A 7,920-nucleotide genomic window follows, 5' to 3' on the forward strand; every position below is an offset into this window, starting at 1 on the left:
TCATTTTGACTGCAGGGATGGTAGTGGTAAGTAAGTTTCAAGACTACAGGGCCAACCAAACTGTAGGGCAGGGAAAGGTGGACTATTCATTTATTGAGAGGAATGGGGACCATCTAAAAATAATCTTCAACATTGTGCTGTTTTGTGCCAAGCATGATATACCCCTTCACGAACAGGGAAAAATGCAAAGGAAACTTTTTCGAACTGTTCAAGTTCATGTGCAAATATGATCCACAGATCTAAAATTGGAGAATGAATGAATGTATTCATGCATCAGACCATGATAAAATAAATGTACATACTCAATAGAAATGAGATGATGAGAAAACTCAATATCCCCCCTACTAGTTGACAATTAAACAAGTTAAATAATATTAACTTTTAAATAATGAAGTTCCATAAAATAACATCAACATGTTAAATACGGGTACATGTTTGATGCCCATCAGTATTCAGTGTTGGGAACGTTACTTTAAAAAAGTAATTAGTTATAGTTACTCACTACTTGTTCAAAAAAGTAACTGAGTTAGTAACTGAATTACTCTATAATAAAAGTAACTCGTTACCAGGGAAAGTAACTATTTGCGTTACTTTAAAAAAAAGTTGCTATATGTCAAAGAATTTGGATTTTTTTTAGCAGTTTTCACAAGTCGGTTGAAATGAGTAGAACAGACAGGTGTCGTAACGTAGGCTACATAACTTTCCATATTTATTGCACGTCGACAGACAGCAAGAGGTTTATCCTGCACTTCAAGTATTATCTTTGTAAGAAAAGTAAACAGTTACACCATATAAACTTATATGACACATATACTTTAACAACATACCTGCCTATCATACGGTTGACTTCAGCCTGTGTCATAGGTTTTTGTTGTGACGCGAAAGATCTAGCTTTTGCTGCTTGGAGGACTTTGCTCCGAGTCCTTCTTTGCTAGTGGATGGCGAGCTATCATCTGTGGTGGAGGTATCGCTGGTTTTGGCCACTAGCTTTGTAGATGCGTGTGTCGGTGTGAGATGCTTCATTAAATTTCTTACAACGGATGTCGACAAAGTCTTCACTCCTGGACATAATGTACACATTACATGCACGTTCTTGCCTTTGACCACAATTAATTTGAAGTAGTGCTTATATCTCCACCTTGAAAACGCCAACTTTTCATTGGATTGCTCCTGACTCGCCATCTCTGCTGAATCTGTTTAGCTGTTGTGTGTGTGTCGTGTGGCGCGTGTGCTGGCATGTGTGTAAAAACACTGGCTCTGATTGGCTACCATGAAACATGACTCTGCCTTAGCCAATCATAATCGCTTATCTCGTTATTAACCCACCTCCTCACTAGCTACGAGCCAGGGGTGCGTTCGGATTACACAGTTTATTCAATCAATGCCTAGTAACGCACCGCATTTAACGTCCAGCAACGTTAACGGCGTTGTAACGACGGGAAAAGTAATTAGTTAGATTACCCCGTTACTGAAAAAATAACGTCGTTACCTAACGCCGTTCTTTTAAACGGCGTTATTCCAAACACTGTCAGTATTATACTTCTGTTATTCTTGAAATTACATACATCCATCATTACAGTACATCCACTCTGAATAAAGAGTTATTAGAATGTTTTCTCCAGCTATGTTGTAAACCAGGCTTTAGAATGAAGACACTGTAACAAAGAAGTCAAGTGCAAACACACAATTGTGCGCACCCACTGTTTTAAAAATGAAATCACAGAGTATAGTATACAAGTATACACACAATACTGTTTAGATCAAAAGTTCAAGTCCTCCTGTTGGAGCTTCCACCGCCTCTGCATGTAAATGTTTGAAGTCAGATGAGAGAAACACACACATTATTCAAAATGATCCGTTTTGGGATACAACAAATATAATGTTACTACAACAAATTATCTAAATTTTAAAATTAAATTTCACAGTACAAATTAAATTAAATTAGTTCACACTGATACATCAGTTCCCCAACATGTCAGGCTGATACTGAAAGTCAGATGTTGGCCAGTCAGTTCATTTACATATACTATACATTTGTACATATTAAATAGTTCAACATCATGGGAATGACACTGACCCTTCAGATGGATATCAGTCTTATGTCCGTGTGGTAGGTACAGAGCTGGCGTGGTTAGCCTAGCTTAGCATAAATACTGGAAGCAGGGGGAAACAGCTAGCCTGACTCTGTCCAAAGTTCAGAAATACACCAAATGTATGTAGTTTGTTTAAACCGGAGATCTTCAACAGGGGGTCTGGGACCCCTAAGGGGTCCTCAGAGTCACCACAGGAAGGGCCTCCAAATTATTATTATTCAAAAATGTAAATGTTTTAACATGAAACTTACATATTATTAGCAAATATAAATCCCCACTGATGATAGGCTTACTGGCCTATGGGTAAGGTGCTCACTAAGGCCATCCACAGATACAGTTCATCCTGAGGATTCACTGTGTTTAACATTAAAACATGATTTATAAAATCATGCTGACAATTATTTTAATAGCTTAGTATTCTATGCACTAAAATGGTATGTATAAAGGCTTTAGGCCGCCCTACATGTTATTGTAGACCCAGTTTTATATGCAACTTCATTTTATACGATATATGTAGTAGGGAGTCCCTGCTCCATCTCTCTTTTAGTTAAGGGGTCCTTGGTTTAAAAAATGGAGACAGCTGAGAAGTCAAGACAGCCCAAGTCAACATAAACCTGGGTGTTTTACTTTTAAATTTGTTTTATTTTGTAAAGTATCCGGCTGCACTGTGGCCTTCCTGTATGTAATTACCTGCCTTACTTTCGCTTGCGGCTCGTGAAGAAATACGAAGAAATGATCGCTGCAGCGCACAGCCGGACAGATTGAATAACATGGGCGCCGAAATGAAAAGAGCTCCGTTTCGCAACTATTCACAGCGCTTCAGCGTGCAGTGTTTGTCCGGCGTTACGTGATGGAAATACTTCAGAGATGAAATTGATATCAATCTTCAGGTAGAAACACTGAACTCTTGGAATCTCCTGAATAAACATGGGACTAACCTGAGGACAATAAACACTCTCACACTCATACAATCTATCATACAGTACAGGCCAAAAGTTTGGACACACCTTCTCATTCAATGCGTTTACTTTTTATTTTCATGACTATTTACATTGTAGATTCTCGCTGAAGGCATCAAAACTATGAATGAACACATATGGAATTAAGTACTTAACAAAAAAGTGTGAAATAACTGAAAACATGTCTTATATTTTAGATTCTTCAAAGTAGCCACCCTTTGCTTTTTTATTAATAAGGGAAATAATTCCACTAATTAACCCTGACAAAGCACACCTGTGAAGTGAAAACCATTTCAGGTGACTACCTCATGAAGCTCATTGAGAGAACACCAAGGGTTTGCAGAGTTAGCAAAAAAGCAAAGGGTGACTACTTTTGAGGAATCTAAAATATAAGACATGTTTTCAGTTATTTCACACTTTTTTGTTAAGTACATAATTCCATATGTGTTCATTCATAGTTTTGATGCCTTCAGTAAGAATCTACAATGTAAATAGTCATGAAAATAAAGAAACACACTGAATGAGAAGGTGTGTCCAAACTTTTGGCCTGTACTGTATATTATTAGTGTCAAACATGGTCTTTTAAGTCATACAGCTTGAATCTACCTTAAACAATTCAAAAATACTTTGACTATTAACTCTCCAGTTGAAGTAGACGATCCGTTGGCTAATACTAGTTTTATTTTCACTCCATTAAATTCTTCTAATAATTATATTTCAAGTTAACTGTAAATACTGTATGTAGCATCCACCTCTTGGATTTACTAGTAGTTGGATCATTTTTGGCTAACCAAACCATTTAAGGACTCAAAGGCACTTTAAATAAAATACAAAAATCACCATCTTATCAATCATTTGGCTATTTCCCTAGGCATAAATTGGGATATGGCTATCTGTGCAATACCCATGTAGAAGTACCTCCATCTTCTCTTTCCAACCTGTAGAATATGACACGCCCACTGATGTCGTCTCTCTTGTATTATAGGTAAAGAAAAACCTGCTATTTTTTGGTTCCAACTGGAAACCAACTTTTGGGATTCCGAACCAATTCATTTTTTGTTAGAAATTTTCCGAACGGTTTAAAATTAGGTGTGCAAACCTCAACTGAACCCGTTCCATGTTGGTGGAAAAGAGTGTGTTAGTGGTGAACTGACATTTGACAGATACACTCCGTAAACTGTGATGACGTTTATGATATCAGTGGCTTAATAACAGCTTAATATTTTGAATTAGCCCAACCGTCCCAGTGTCCTTACCGACAGCTTTGCACTAGAGCCCGACCGATATATTAGACATTTTCCAAACTATTGGTATCAGCATTTATAATGGCCGATAAATGAATATTAAAATAAAAAAAAAAAAAGACATAACACCCTTCAACCATATTATGAGTGTTGGCGTTGCATAGTTTGTCCACCAAAGGGCGCTCTCCAACGTCCCTATTGGCAACACTGTTTTTGTTCAAAGGACTTTAAGTTTCATATCTTAAGTTTGTATTTTTATACAATTTATTTATCAGAACTTTAATATATTTTGATGTTCCTCTGTTCTGTTGTGACAAAACAAACAAGTTTATTTTTAAACTGCATTATCATATTATTTTAGTGAGGACTCAAATAACTACAAATAACTAATGTTAGGGAAATCGGTTTATGTTTTGTTACGCGTTTCTGGATTTTCTTTTTTAAATATATATCGGCCAAGATATTGGAATATCAGATTTTTAAATCACCATATATTTGTATCGATATCGGCCTTAAAAATCCTTCATCGGTCGGGCTCTACTTTGCACCTACTACCACTGGTGTTTCTGCCAGCACATACCGCTGTACCACGCCGCCATGAAACTACAGGTCCTAGTGTAACAGGAATAAGATTTATTAATTTAGATTTATCTTGCACAAAATGTACCCCCCTCTAATTAATAATGCTACTTTACCAATAAAGCAAATATTATATACCTAAAAACAGAAGTATTTTAAACTCAGTAAAGCGCCGTAACCTAACAAGTCTATAGTGTGATGGAACGATAACATCCGAGCAGCAGTTGGTAGTTGTATTTAGCCGTTACAGAGCTGTGGGATGCCAAATAGGTGACGGTGAGCTGGATACAGGCACCGCCAGATGATGCTCCTTTCAGGGGCCGTGGTAGTGGAGTTTAATCTGAAAAAGTGAGCGTCATGCCACGTTGGCACCAAAACGACTCGTTAAGTTTAGGGAAAAGATCCTGGTTGGGATTAAAACACTCCAGAGGAACGAACGAGCGTTTCCTGGGTGAAAGTATATATTTTTTTGCCTCGAAGTGAACTCCGCTCTCCGGCTTCAAAGCGCTGTGTTTTATGTTGACACCAGGGGCGGAGTGGGACCAAAAAAATCTACCAGGAAATTTTGTAGAGCACCAGCCCTTACAAAAGTAACGCAATTACAGTAATGTATTCCTTTTTGCTGTAACACAGTAATACAACGCATTACTAATTACATTTTGGTAATATTATACTCGTTACAATCTTAGTAGTAGAGTTACGTGTTTTAACGCAACATTTAGTGGTGTTTTGTTTTTTTAAGAATTCCCCAACACATTCCTTCACAGAAAAAAAAAAGCTGTGAGTATTATTTCCTGTTGCTGTATTCGATGGTTGAGATGACTGCAGAGACGGATACATTTACGAGATGGATATTATTTTCAGGAGTTACAATTACGATGCGTTGAAGCGAGCTGTCCCGTCACCGTTCCTGTGGTCAGAGCCAGAACCAGAGACGCTACGGACAACATTTGTGTCCCAACACGTGACGGTACTTCAGCACGGACAGCAGTGTGTCCGAGCTGCTGACCGATAGAAACATGTCGGGAATTAATGTTTAGGCTTGCTACACGTAAATATCATTGCATTTTATCAGCCGTGGAAAGTAACTGTGCCGTACTTCAATACAACTGTAAGGTACTTTTAATTGAGTAGTTTTACTTCTCTATTTGTATAGCTTTAGTTACTTTGCATATTCATATTAATTATACAAAATATTATAAATAATCTATGATGTATTAAAGTGGATAAAGAGGAGACTTTATTGATCTGGTGGTGAAATTCACAAGCTACCTGCCCAGTCAAACCTCCACAGTTATTTTGGTGAAAGTAACTCAAAAGTAATGCAAAAGTAGTGTAAAGCATTACAATTCAGAGACAGTAATATTGTAATATAACTAATATATGTATAATTACTCTCAAATGACAGTAACTAGTAATCTATTATGTATTACTTTTTGGAAGTAACTCTGATTAGCCTGTGTTTGTAATGAAATAAGAGGCTGCTGCGGCCCACCGTATGGGTTGAGCATGTCAATAAATGCAATGTATAACTATTATCAGACCGGCCCTCGCGGCCTCGAAACACTACCGGCCAACCGGGAAATGTCCCGATTCTCCCGATTGCCACTCCGCTACTGGTTGACACCACGTTGTGCCATTTCATTCTGAGATTAGATTGGATATTGAAGTCCATAAATAAGTGTTTGGCATGGCTGGCTGAGTGGCATGGCAATGGTATTGGAAGGGAAATTTAATTATTGCATGTTTTGTTTTGTTGTGCATGATCAAACCCCTTGCTTTCTTTCACAAATCACACCCTGGTTACATCCTTAGCTAATTAAAATATGTATGCAGTTGCTCTGACAAAACCAGATGAATCAGGACTAACAAAAGGAGCTTTGTGTGTATTTTAAGGCCAAACAACAACCAGTCAGTAAAGTCCTTTTTCTTTTAGTTGATGATATTATCAATACATATTTACATATCAATATATACAGCCATATGGCTACAGTCACTTTATAAGGCAATGGAAAAGTAGTATTTGGCCATGTTCTTTTAAATTAAAATAGTAGGGATATTCCATGTTAGTTTTCACCAAGAGCATACTACTAGATCATATTGTTTTGCCAATCATTACTTATTGCTGAGATTTGGGAACATCACTAAAAAGTAGTCTTACGGGTCAAGAAACAAGAGGCAGTCAGACAGGATGGAAACAAATGCCCACACTAGCTAAACTTATTTGGAAGAGAAGACAAAGGTGAACAGTAACATGCAGACCTGCAAACTCAAGTGGGATGAAAAAGTAGGGTGATATTGAAAAAATATCATGTTACAATTTTTTCAGGCAGGATCACGATCCATCATCTTATCATAATTCCTTTTCATGTTAGTATTTGGACCGTTATCAAGTTACTGATTTCAATATTTAAAATAATATAACCCTACAAAGTAACAGAACACCAGACCAAATTCCGTTCTCAAAAAACACCACTTTAAAGCAGGGGTGTCAAACTCATTTTCACTAAGGGCCACACTGGAAAAAAGAGAATTACACCAAGGGCCAGACATGTTTATTGACATGCTTTTGTTACTGCATGTCACTTTTTAAAAACATTTTGGTAGCTTTTTTCCTTATTATTGTTGCGACTTTTTTGTGGCTTTCTCAGACATTTGTCACCTTTTAGTAAATTTGTTGCTTTTTCTGACATTTTTGTATGCTTTTTGTCGCATTTTTGTTGACATGAAGCCCTACAAAAGTCATCAAAAGAGTTCCTTATCCATCATAGAATTTAGCAAATCAAGCAAAACAATGATATCTTTTTTTTTTTTTTTTAACAACAACCTGTTTCACAGCCTGAATATGAAAACTCTCTGCTTCTGGGGGAATTTCTGAGTCTCAGAGTCGGCAAATCTGCCATATTCTGCTTTGTATGTCAGGTAATTGCAGTTTAAAAAACACTTTCCTGCGTTTTTGGTTTGGCGCACAACTAGGCGGGCCAAAATTGATTGTGAACCCAAATTGATATACGGGCCGGATCTAAATCTGTAACGGGCCAGATT

This window comes from Perca fluviatilis, chromosome 13 (genome assembly GCF_010015445.1).
Source record: "Perca fluviatilis chromosome 13, GENO_Pfluv_1.0, whole genome shotgun sequence".
Lineage (NCBI taxonomy): Eukaryota > Metazoa > Chordata > Actinopteri > Perciformes > Percidae > Perca > Perca fluviatilis.